Genomic DNA, 13,857 nt, shown 5'->3' on the forward strand with positions numbered 1-13,857 from the left:
GGTTTTTGGAAAGAACCTGAAGAAGAGAGAGAGTCTTTAGAGACAGAAACAACTCATTAGAGATCTGCAACAACCAAGAAGTAGTAGGAACAGGTAAATATAAGTGTCTATAGCAAGTTTGACTAAAGGTCACATTTAAGTCTAAGACTAGGTCTATCTTTATGCAACTGGCCCCTGGCTAATGTTATGTAACACCAGCAATCTGGTTTTATTACTGTAACCAGGCATTTATTACATTAACAGGTTTTATTACATTTTCAACCCATTTAGAGAGACATTTTATTACATTTTGACAGGTTATGTTGACCATTATAAGATTCTTAAATTAATGTCAATATTCAATCTGTGATTAAGCAAACAAACAAAAAAAGAAAGAAAATGCCCATGTCCATTACTCAATAACATTACCACATTGATGTTTATTTTGCTAGTAGCTTTCCAACTAGCTAGCAAAGCTAGCGAACTAGCTAGCCAACAACCAGGCTAACACAAACCAATAGTACTGTAGCTGGATGGACGTTAACTAAGCTACTATCATCATATATCATTTAATGTTACAGTTAACAATTTCTCCAGGTTTGTACATGTTTAATGCAGAAGCAATTTAGTTTCTCATGCAACACTTACGGAGATTCTATAAAATATGTACTGGATGCATTTTAAACTATGTACAATACTTCAGTCAGAACATAAAAGCAAAATTGTTGACTTAAAAAATACTCAAAAAGTACTAACAAGAGTAACAAGAGTAATTGTAGTATGTTTTTTCCACTGTGGAACATCACAGATGTCTGGCCTCAAAGTCAGAGGTCTGACTGTGTAATGCTTGTTGTCTGTTCTTTTAATTTTCATGCATTCATCACAAGAGAATAATTTCCTCTCCATAAGGACAGAATGTGCTTTGCCAGATGTTCACCATTGCACACTGACGCATCCTTGTCAAGTCCCTTACATTACCCCACGCTATCCACACACACTAGAGCTTATGTAATCTAGTCTTTTCCTAGAATATGCTTTCTATGATACATTAAAAGAGAGTGTGACCCATCAAACCTAATTCCATATAGAACATTGATAGATAGCCTCCTCCAGTCGGCATCGGATGTTCTTTAAATACGTCAACTAGGAAGACCCGGAGTAGCTTGACGGCAGCGCTGACGCTTTGTCCATATTTAATCACAACACCTCAGACTGTGAACTGCAGATATGCTATATAAAATGAGGCAAAAAGAGGCACTGGCTTGTAAGTGGTAGCCACCGTAGCGGAGAGCGAAGTGAATGCAAATCAAAGGGAAGGGCTGTTTCAAAGCACTCGCTCCATTGCAGTTCATTTTCCCAGCACCATGCCACTGGCTACGCGATTATGAAAATGGGGTGAACATTTTTGAGGGGCCAATTTCTGCTGTGCTCTGAGGACCAATTTTGTGTTCTGAGTTTGACAAAATGCTTCTTTAAGTTTGTCAGAGGGTCATTAAGGCGGGAGACGCAGTCTAGGGAGGCATCGATTTTTCATGTAAAAAAAAGTCAAATGACGCCTGAAGGTGATGGAACTGAAGGTAAATGTGCCTTGAGACATATAGCAATGAATAGAAAATATGGTAATGACTAGAAAAGAAATAGCTCTCCCTTGCACCTTAAGCAGATTCCTAGTCTGTTCCAAGCAGCCTATTAGCCTAAAACAAGATAGTTTTGTCTGTCATCATCATCATTCAGATTGAGTTTAGCAATAACACCAGCTTCAATAAACCAGCAAAAGCACTATATCCATATCACTGAACAAAATCAACGAAAAGTTTGATCTCAGATGTTAGAGACAGAATCAAATTAATAAAATTGTAATCTAATATTAAATTCCTTCTGATTCTAGATATGCTAAATTAGATACGTTGTTTTATAAAGTTCTCCTTCAGTCACCATGCAGATTAATTAACATTGTGTTGTAAATGTGGATGTTTAAAAAAAAACAACAACAACAAATGTGTGTGTGTGTGGGGGGGGGGATCAATTAGCTAGACCACACACACTATAGCCTGACCTGGCAATTATTGTCGTACATGGAAACACGTACGGATTGGATACATGGATTCATCGCTTCCCCAGTCAAAACTAGTAGTTTTCCTCCAGCAATCACAGATGTGTGGCAGAGATTATGCTGCCTGTTCGTGTGGGTTGAAAGGAAGAGGGATGGAAGATGCTATCCATCTCAGTGGGGGGCTTTACTCTGCTCTGCTCAGTGGAAAGACAGACGAAGAGAGAGAGAATTTGGGAATAACTGATGAAGGGGAGAGAGAGGACTAAGTTACCTTGCGTTCACACTACAATCAACTTGACTGATGGGTCTCTCCCTGCATTCAAGTGATGTCGGGTCGTACTTTTCTCCGAGTCAGGAATACATCACAACCAGGCCATCCAAGTAGTTTGAGTTCACGTGCTTTATGGTGGGAAAATTGGAGAACGTTTACACACATTGCTAGCCGTCTAGGCTAACGTTAGCAATCGAGCTAGCGTTAGCCTAGCTAGCAAGCAATATTCGGCTATTTCAGGGGATTATGAATGTAAATACCATAGGAAATTGAGTATAGTTATCAACACTATAGTTATCAAGGAATATCCATGTTTTTTAAATTTGTACTTGTGGTTAATTTTCGGCTTTATTGTATGAAATTTCTTACGTTCATGTACGAAATTTCTTACGTTCATGTATGATTCTGCTCTGTTCAGCCATGTTGGAAAGAGCGATTATGTCACTTCGTGCTCCATCTACAATCACAATTTCTCCGACTTGATCATCTGACACAAGGTGTTCCTGTGGCACTTGTGGCTAGCAGGCAAATTCGGTAGCATTAATAAAAAATGAACAGAAAAATTTAATTATTTTGCCAAGGCGCATACCATGTAACCATAGCATCCTGGATTAAATTCTGGCATGGGTTCTTTGTCACATGTCATCTCCTTTTCTGTCTCATAATATGTCATGTGTCTCTACTGTGATTCTCTAATAAAGGAAAAATGCAAAAACAAAATCTTAAAACAAAACTCAAAATTACAGTGCTTACAGCGACCCCAACAATAGATGGAACCGTTCTCCAAGTGTTTTTGAGACGTTTACTTCTGTAGTCTTTCAAATAAAATTTGTAGAGAACTGGGAAGCTTTGAATGGCTGGCATAACTATTTTTCATGAAACAAAATCACATTGGTAGGGAAACAAGGAAGCATGGAAATGTGATTGGCTGTTGACAGCTGATGACTGCAACCAGACCGTCGACATAATCGGCCGAGTTCCCCTGGTCGCTCAGCTCTGTAGGAAATGAATGGACTTCTGGTGACTTGTTGATCGTGTTGCTCAGTGTGAACGTGGAGTTAGAGAAGAGTGGCAAAAAGTGAAATGAAGTTTATACCAGGCATGTAGAGGAGAAACAAATGAGAACAAATGAAGAAAAAGGCCCATACGCTGGAATAAAGAGGCTCTTCAGATTATTTAGATGAATTGTGACAAAAAGTGACAGAAAAAAGTGACTGTTTCAATGATCAGACCATCAGCACTAACACAATGTCTCACCTATTGTCCCTAATGGGATGCTATCGTGTAGCGGTAATGTTCAACATCACAACCGCAAATCTTTTTCTTCTTTCCACACGAGTATCGTGGGATTTCAAAAGAAAAGATCACTAGTCTGGGAGTCTGTGTGACAAAGAGATTTTAGAAAGTACGTATGATACATGACTGTACCCTATATAGCCAGGGGAGAACCTGTGGGACCTGGGAGGGATGATCCATCTTGTGTTCTGACGCTTAAATAAATTGCACTGATTGGCCTGATGGGGGCGCTATAACTAAATGTCAGGATTTCTAATTTTGAAAGGCCCAAACTATCCCTAAATTGCACCGATTGTTCTATAATTCAACTTGAAAGATTTTTAACTCAAATGATATCTCAGACACCACTGGTCCAATTTTGATGAAACTTGGAGGGATGATGCATCTTGTTACTGATTGGTCCAAGGGGTGCCTGCATCATTAATGGGGGATGGCATGTACAATTAGCTATAGCTACCTCAGGCAAACTTTGGTCAGTGTGTGGACCTTTTTCTTCATTTGTTTGACTATTTTACTGGTCTTCCGAACCTGGCTTACTCCTTGGTAAGCTCCCAGTCAAGAGCGCACAATGCATTAGTGAGCATATAATTTGATTTTTGTTTGTATTGGTAGTTGCTTGCCTTATGATGATCACCAACTGGAGGTCACACGGAGTGAAGAAGTAAGGAATGGAGGGATGGAGTGCATGAGATAGAGGGAGTATAGTTAGGTGTTGAATGAGTGTAAACGTGGGACAGCAGTACACATACACACACACACCTGGACCAGAACACATGCAAACACAGACACAGCATTCAGCTACACACTCACTCACTCACTCTCTCTCTCTCTCTCTCTCTCTCTCTCACACACACACACACACACACACACAGCATTCACCTACATGTATCTCACACACACACACACACACACACACACACACACACACACACACACAATACACACACGCCTCATATATTCCCTCTACCAAGCAGTGCTAATGCAACATCAAGAGGATGATAGCCGGTCATTATCAGAGCTGGCAGAAGGGAAGAGTAGGCTGGAGTGCAGCTAGCAGCCCATCGAGGAGTGGAAGACTAATTAAGACTTTGGACTCTCTCTACTTCCTCATTTATCATTTATATTGCTGGAGGGGTAAGGTTTATGCTACAGTTTAGCAGCTGTTACAGCTGTACCGCTCCTGCATCACTATTTTCCTCTTCTCTTAATTGCTGTAGTTCTCTCATTGGCCACCAAGGGGCTCTGTCTCATAGTGACATAGTGTTTGGCTACCACGTCCAGTCAGAATCCCCTTAGACCAGGGGTTCTCAACCATGTGCTATCATGACCTAAGTGTCTGCAGGTTTTCACTCCAGCCCAACACTACAGCAGCTGATTTCACTCATTAAGAGAAGAGGAACTAATCGGTGAAATCAGCTGCTGTAGTGTTTGGTTGCAGTGAAAACCTGCAGACTCTTGTGGGCCTGGTGTATTGAAATTTCTTGAAATGAGAAATTCTTATTTAACTATGACCAAAACCTAACCCTAATCTTAACAGTGTTCAATTTGTGCTACAGTCACATAATCCAATTCATGCTGTTGTCAAATAATTCTTTCCTGGTGGAAGAACTTAATGTTCGCATAATTCATGTCCACAACACATAATCTGTGTTTCAGAATTCGTGCTCATTTCACAAAATTCTCTGGGACTGTGTTGCTCTTGGGCCTCGGTGGCATATGGTGGAAAACCACTGCCTCAGACCACCATCTCCTCTGGGCTTTATGAATGCCATTCTGTCGTCTCCTTGTGTCTGTCACACATAAGACGGCTTTGCACAACAATAGGCAACCTATGTTACATACCCTCCCGTATCTGTCTGAGCCCATGAATGAGATGAGAATGGATGCAACGAGGGCAGGATACACAAAAACGAATGGGGACCACCACCATGTGGTTATGATAAACAACACTGCATGCATTGTCTATTGATTACGTGATTGGTGACGACTTAGCTGACAGCAATCCCATCTGTGGATGAGTGTACGCCTGTGGTGGAGCTGTATTTGTGGCTGTGGTGCATACAGTACAATGCGAGTCTTTTCATGCAGCTGAATGAAGCAGCGTAAGCTCTTGTACTGTAATGTACTGACATGGTTATCAATTGAGCGTGGAAAGGGAACTAACCGAGCAGCTATTCAGTGTTCACAATCCAGGTCCGAGTTTGCAGTATGGTACTTAAAACTAATAAAAGACAGTGTCTGTCTGTCTCTGCTGCATAATGGACATATCTTCCCCTCCTCTTTCCCTTTCTCTCGGCTATGAATACTATCTGGACCCGTACATGCTGTGTGGGGATTGAAAAGGTGGTGCAGAGGAAGTGACATTCACAACCTCTTCCTACACCCTGGAAATACACTTTCTGCACTTAGATCCAGCAGGTACTCATGAAGATTATTACATCAGACCTTTCCTTTTTGACTGCTTACTATGGACTGTTCTGCACACTTGACTGGTATTTATCCGCCAACCCTATTAGAAAACATGCGGTTAATTTCTCCCCCACCAAGTATTTGAATCATGCAAGTATTGATATCTGTATTTGTATTAACATGTTGTAATCATGTCTATTGTTCATTTTGTACGTTTGTATTTTTGTGTGATCATCCTTGAGTCAGTAATCTCTTATCTGAATGCTGAAGCTGACGTGTATTCAACCCATGCTGAATTTGTATGCTGACTAACATGCTATTTAAAGGGGCCCTATTATAGGAATTCAACACATCATGACTGGACTTGGTCTTGATTGGCTTGATTGGAGGGGGGGGGGATGTATTTTATTTTTTTTATTCTACATTACCTACATTTTCTACGCTATTAGTAGCAGTAGTAGTAGTAGTAGTAAAGAGTAAAAGAAAAGGACTTGTACACAGATTTTGAATGTTTCTTTTGATACATTTGGTCATTGAAATCCAGAGTGGCTTATTGATCAGATTGCGGCTTTCTGTTTTGGCTGTTGGCTGGTTTTTACCACTGATTCAGATCGGGAAGGTCAGCAGCCTGCTTTTGGAAGGTCCTGGTTTAAAATGAGCACAGACTCTGCCCAGCCGGTACATCACCGCCCGACCAGAAGCCCTTAAATGGGCAGTAAGTAAGATTATTACTGTACCACAGGCAGCAAATAATGACTATAATATATTTGCAGGGGTTGTTGGGGTTGTTGATCAACACTAATGACTCAACAATTACTTGGCCAGCTGCTGAGATTTCTGGCATTTAAAAACACACTTTCCAGCCCAAAAACCCACTGGAGTTTCAAGACGCTCCCAATCCCCCTTTCTCTCAACAAGGAATCGTATCAGCATCAGAGCATCTGTCGCCATTCACTTGGTTTGCCAGCTCTCTGGAATATTGTCTACCTGATTCATTCGCTTTCATTCTCCCTCCTCTTCATCACCATTCACCACACACCACTAGTGGGTTTTTTTTTTTTAGCTTCCTCTCCTCCTTTCATCTTTCCATCTGTCCAACCCTCTTCATTCTCCCTCCTTGCATTAACATCTGTCTCTTCAAGTGCCCAGAGAACAGGCCAATACCATTTGACGTCACCCACCGCCATCCAGCACTGCTGTGGTGAACTGAAGTCCTCTAGACGCAATGGTGCGACTAAATAATACGACTTGGGCTTGTTATGCCGCAGCCACACTGATCTGTTGTGTCTGTCCGTCTCTGTCTACGGACAGATTCATCACCATATCAGTGCCCTCTACTGACTTTGTTGCCCCCCATGCAATGGACTCGGCGGGTGGGGTGGGAGTTGGAGGGCATTGGAGGGATGATGCATTTTAGCACTATGTTCTTGCATTTGAAAACTTTACACAGATAGGTCCGATGGAGGTGCTCTAATTGAAGGCCAAAATTCTAACTTTAAATTCCTACACCATAAGTCCGAATGAAACAAAAGTTGTTACACAAATCCAGTCTTATGTTGCGGACGTCACTTTAAATTTGGGGGACTGCTTAAGTACCCATATCACAAAGATAGCATTTTTCCACCTTCGCAACATCGCAGAAATCCGTCCTCTGCTAAATATGGCTGGTGCAGTATTAAAAACCTGTACCAACTCGTACAAAAAATTACAAAAATTAACCAGGACTAGAAAATTTGATGACATTACTCCCATATTGACCTCCCTTCATTGGCTCCCAATTCAAGCCACGTCTGACATATAAATATAAACATATAAATTGTTACATGGACTTGCACTGTCATATTTATCTGACCTCATCATCCCTTATGTTCCCCCTCGTGCCCTCCGATTGCAGGACAGTCAGTGGTTACCTTACGGCCCTGCTCAACTACAGCCATCGGGCGTCAGGCATTGCCATCAGCCGTCAGCCATCGAAGGAATGATTCCTTTACCAGCACTGAAAGATGCTCCACTGCTCGCGTTGCGTCCACGTTGCGTTGCGTCCGATGGCTGCGTCCAAGCTACAAAATCGCCGAGGTTCAATTCTCGATGGCTGACGCACGCGTTCTCCCGCATTGGAATAAAGTTTAATTGATTGTTTTCTGGTGAATCCATTCAAAAGTCAATGCGCTCTGTGGAGCAGGGAGAACGTCACATTGGCGCAACACTGATGGCAACGCGACGCAGCGCTGGTAGTGGAGCTCTAACGTTACTGTCCCTAGAATCAGCTGTCCACGTGGGGGATCACTCTGTGACTCAACTCGCTCAAGGTTTCTTCCATTTCTTTTCCTAAGAAGGTTTTCTTGGAAGTTTTGTAGTCATAGGGTCTAAGGCTGGTGGTGCTGGGTAGGTTAGGCTGTGTAGAATAGGAAGGCTTGCTATGTCTTGCTAAAATTTCTTGTGCTGTCTTGTGCTTTGTTCTGCTTCCTTGTGTTTGTTAGATCATTCTGTTCTATGACTGTTCTATGTTATGTTACATCTTGATCTCTCTGTAAAGTCCTTTGAGACAGGCTTGTGTTAAAGGGCTATAGAAATAAACAAACTTGAACTGGAACTGTATGTGACAAACAAAAATGTGATAGTATGCGTTTTATATATTATGAGGCTGTAAAATGGTTGTCTATGCTGACATTTTTAGGTCATGGAAACATGCCGACTTAGTTACAGAGAGTCATGGAAATGTCAAGGAATTTTACATCAGGGCGGTGGTGGAAAAGTGTCCCTATAACATTCATGTGACGAAATGAACTGGTGTCTGGACTGGAGCTTTAAAGACTACTCCGGCTTTCTGGGCATTTGCCCCATTGGTCACCTTACCTAATATGTAGTGAGAGGATTGGCACCAAAATCATCTCTGTGTCTCCGGTGGATTGCTCTGTCTACTGCGCATGCTAACGCTTTAGCATCCACTGTGTTAAGCAATCGTAGGCGATAAGCATAATCCTAAAAGCTTGTTGGTTAGTTAAATTTTACATAACTCTAAACCTGCCAAGCTTGTTTAGGGCATTGGTAAAACAGCAGACTGATCTCACAGAAAAACGTGAAATGAACACGACATGTTAACAGCAAATTACGTGTTGGTGGAACGTAAAGTGTTAAATTTACGTTTTCCCAGCACGAAACGGTTACATGAAGGAGACATGACTATAAACAGAAAGTAGTGTGACATTGAAATAAAACGGTGGCAGACAGGCGTATAAGTTCGCTTTCGATGCCGGCGACCAGGGTTGGATTCCCAGCGTTTTCAATGTACATTTCAACCGTAAGTCACATTTTAAATTTTAACGAACGTTTTTCTAATTTACCATGACCAAACCATTTCTCTAACCTTAACGAAGTTGTTTTAGTTGCCTAACCATAACCTTAACCCAAACCTTAACCAAGTTGGTTTACTTGCCTAAACTTTACCATAACCTTAACCAAACTTGTTTTACTTGCCTAAATTTACCCAAAGTCGTTTTACTTGCCTAAATTTAACCGTTAACCAACCTTGGGGACGTAATTCAATTCGTGGCGAAGAAACGTTTTTAAATACATGGTGGAGGAACGTATTTCAATTCGCTGCGGGGGAACGTAATTCATTTCATGGTGGAGAAACGTTATTTTTCCATAATACGTGTCCACAGCACATAAATCGCCGTTTTAGAGATCGTGTTCATTTCACGTATTTGTGTGAGATCACGTTGTAAAATAGACATAAGACAAAAAGAACGCACTTTCAATGACAGAAGATCTTTCTTTCGGTGAGACTTAGAGTATAACTTGTTTTGTTTACACAGCGAGCGAAGTTAGCCAAACAGCTAAAGTTTTTTGTGCTGTTCATTCATAAGTTACTTCACTAATGATGAAGACTGAGATATGTTTTCAGAAATTATGAATCTACAAGCCGTAGAGTAAAAACCAACACCAATTTCGGATTACTAAAAGGTCTATCTTCAAATTTGGATAATTGGAGCTATATTAGCTGAGGTTCGGGAGCAGGACCACACCTCAATCACTCCCCTTCCTGTCGTTTCCCTTTAAATGCCTACCTGCCCAGCATATGTTCGTTCTCGTTTACGTGCCCCACCCTCCCTCCCCTTTCTCTCAATCTCTCTCGCTCTCCCTCTCTCTCTCCCTCTCTCTCTCCCCTCTACTACAGGGCCCCCTGGGGGTCTGCTGCCATGCCCGGGAGCAAGGGCGGATCCGTCGCCGAAACCTTCCCCACACCGCAGATGATTCGCCTATATCTCTCCATCCTCCATTCATCGCAGTCTCCTCTTCATCATTCATATCTGTTAAATAAACATCCTCATTTGCATTCAACTGATGGTGTGGTCCTTGGGTCGTGAATGCTAAAACATACTGCATGCTAAAGTGTTAGCATACACAGAGCTACCAAAGACAAAGGATTTTGGTGCCAATCCTCTTGTCAGATATTGGGTCCCAAAAAGTCTGTGTAGTCCTTTAACCTGTGCCAGTTGAGAGTGCTCCACCCCTGACTTTAATGTTCATGGGTCCACTGTATTGATTTGACCACAGTTCAAAATTGTGGCGGAGGTGATATGAAATGAAATCGCTGACACAAAAAGAGCAATATGAGGGTAGAAGGGTGATAGACATCAGTAATATCACCCACCGAGTGTTCATATAGCCTTATCTGTGCTTCAACAGATTCAACAATATATGATATAACATGCAAACGGACTGAAATTATAATTAAATCATGTGTCAGACAGACAGACAAACGGAAAGACAAACTCAAAAATGTCACCAGTGTCTTTTTTCAAGCAAACAACAGGTGATATAACCTGTATTTTGAGGGTTTGGTGCACAAGGGGCCAAATATGACTATTACATATCATTGGAAAGCTCTTGTAGAGTTATATCTCATGGTCAAATGCTCAACACAGTGATGTAGTCTACGTGATACGCAGGTATACGCCGTATACCCACTAAGAAAGCTCCAGGATTTCGTAATACCCACTTAAAAATGTGCAAGAATACGTAACAATATAGTTTTGTGACAGAACTTTCACTTCAGTGATTTTGTTTCGCAAATACCGGGTAGAGTAGGCTATAACTGCAATAAAATACGTTTTGCAGGGGAAGGCATCTCCTCCATTCACACTTCCATTCATAAAACTAGTGCAGTACCCGTTCGCCCCACTGCTGCACAGAGCGCTGTTAGCTTGTTTATTCAAAGTATATTAATATTGAACGTGTCGCGTCACACCCGCCAAGTGTGAAGTAGATCGGACGAACGGTTCTCGAGATATGCGAAGGACACACTCACTCACTCACAGACAGACAGACAGACAGAGATTCCTTGCTTTATAGTTAGCTTCACCCTGTGCGCTCTGTCTGTGTTACGAAGCGTGGAATGTGGTGGCTTCCCATATAGGAGGGGCTTTGAGTTTGGCCGTGGGCCGTGGCCCGTGACCTAGACCTGACGTCACCTACCAATGAACACAGTTGCTTGACGGTCATTTCCCCGGCTCGACAGTTAACATTATACAGGGTTGCTGTTTGTTGACTTAATCCAAGAGGTTAGGCAGTGTAGAAATGCAGGAAATTTGTTTTAAATTACAATTTTTTTTCTGGGGGAGGACCGCCAGACCCCCCCGCCAATTATGTATCCCCCCGGAAACAAATCTCTGAGTATACCCACTACAATAAACTAGACTACACCACTGGCTCAACATATTTTGATCATAAACAAGATTAAACTAAAGGGGAAAGCCTCAAGTGAAAACCCTAGGCTAAATTTGGTGCAAAAAGGGCGCAACTTCACTCAGCTTTTTATCATTATAAATTTTCTGAATCTTAATCTCTGCAAAGTATGAATGGTAACATACTTTTATTCCCTTCACACTGGTTTCTGCTGGCTAAAAATTAGCCATAATTTCCCTCATGGTACCAATTTGGGGAAAAACACAGTTTCATACTTTAATCAGTGGTTTGTATTCCAGCCACAGACACAATTATCCTTCAGCTCCCTAATGACCTGGACTAGGTTTGTTGTCTTTGCACTGTTCTTTTCATTTTAGGGTGGGGATGGAGGGACGGAGGAAGAGAGGGAAGAAGGGAATGAGTCAGGTAGAAAAAAAAAGCAGACTAATTCTCTTACCTTGCAATTATTGCAAGTAATTTGTCTCACTGTTTGTACCTTTTAAGAGCACCGATGGGTGTCAAAGGTGCTCCAGCGCTGATCCGTCCATCCAGCTGTAATTGGACTGGAGATGAGTTCAGCCCTTGTTCAGACTCATACACAAACCTTCCCGTTGTTAGTGACAGGCGGCAGATGGATTTTTCTCCTCCCCGTTCCGTTCTCAGCACTTCCACATTTGCAATCTCATACTGACAAAGAAAGCATGCTCTAAGAGGTGAAATGAAAATGTGGTTGCTTGTGCTAGTGCGACCTCCTGCTTCCAGCCAGGAGAGGAAAGACAGAAGATCTTTGATATGTTTTTCTGAGATGTGGAGATCATAGTTTATTTGTATTTTCAACTCACAGCAAAATCCGAAAATACACAAGAAATATGGAAAACATGCATGGTTAATGTCCATGTCCAATATTGCCTTGTCCAAACATATGCCTTGTAGCAACTGATATTGTTATAACTGTCAGATCATGTAAAATCATACTGTCAGAATTTTAATAAAATGCCCCTCTAATTGAAAATGTAATAAACAGAAGGCTTTCAGGTGATGGCCGGCTATATTGGAGGTCCTCAGCTCTTGGGGAGTAGCCTAATAGTTGTGAATGCCTGATTGTGTTTCTAAAACATACAACTTGGCTGTCGGAGACATGCAATTGCTGTGCTGCTGCTGCTGAGGGAGAAATGATAATTTAATCACCAATACATTCATACACAATCAATTTTGCTTGTTAGCTTGTTAGCGAGCTAACCATTGTATCTGGTCAGCTAACCATTGTTATAAACACATTTGCACACTAGCTAACATATCTAGTAGAGGCTAACATTAGCATTTGCTAGTAGTTGCATGTTAACATTAACATTTTTTTTCTCTTCTAAAGTATCCTGCTGGCTAGTCAGCTAACTAACAGTTTGTTCAGGTTAACTGAGCTGACTCTTCTCAAGCTACAACTCAGAGTGTTTTGGAGTAGAGACTAGGGCTAAAGACAAGACAGTTTACTGTGTCACAGTAACCTACATTTGGAAACAAATCAATTTTATCAAACTATTCTCTTTTACTTAATGTTACTGCATGAGCCACACCACAACAATATTTTTCTAGCCTGGTTGTTGACATTATTAGTGAGTAGCCAATTCTCCTGTGGACCTCCATGGTGGAGCCACACCTGCTTGATAGATTTGTGACAGAACTGCAAAGCCTCTATAGTCACATAATGCAACAAGATCTTCGACTGATAAGTTACACCTCTTGGCAGCTGCTGGTTAATGTAATAGGAAAAAAAAAATTACAGGTTTATTACATTGTGACTCAGTCAGGACTTTTATTATATTTCGACAAGCTATAACATTATCCAGCAGTTATAACATTATCTGTTGCTACAGGCCTCTTTCTCAACTTTGAGGAGAGCTCCATTTGATGTTGTGCTTGGACGTCTATCAGAGACCAGCCGAGTGACGGCTCTTTATGTTTTCTTTCAGGCTTCCAGGATTCAGCTCAAAGAATATGGGGGAGTAAAGTATCCTGTGGCGAAGCTTCAACCAAACCCTGTCGATTTCTCTGCGCTCGTCTGGACTCTGTAATGGCACAATGACCAGTTGTGAGACTCCATCTGAGAGACAATGAAGAAAGAGAATTGAATCCAGGAACCAAACACCCATCCAGCTTTAGG

The 13,857-nt window shown here is 41.6% G+C and overlaps 1 protein-coding gene across 1 annotated transcript in view; it reads right to left on the bottom strand.

The window, feature by feature from the left end:
- Positions 1 to 13,857, bottom strand: part of rab1ba (zRAB1B, member RAS oncogene family a) — a 192,904-nt gene that overhangs the window by 11,304 nt on the left and 167,743 nt on the right. The window lies entirely within an intron of this gene.

This window comes from Centroberyx gerrardi, chromosome 23 (genome assembly GCF_048128805.1).
Source record: "Centroberyx gerrardi isolate f3 chromosome 23, fCenGer3.hap1.cur.20231027, whole genome shotgun sequence".
In the NCBI taxonomy this organism is placed as follows: Eukaryota; Metazoa; Chordata; class Actinopteri; order Beryciformes; family Berycidae; genus Centroberyx; species Centroberyx gerrardi.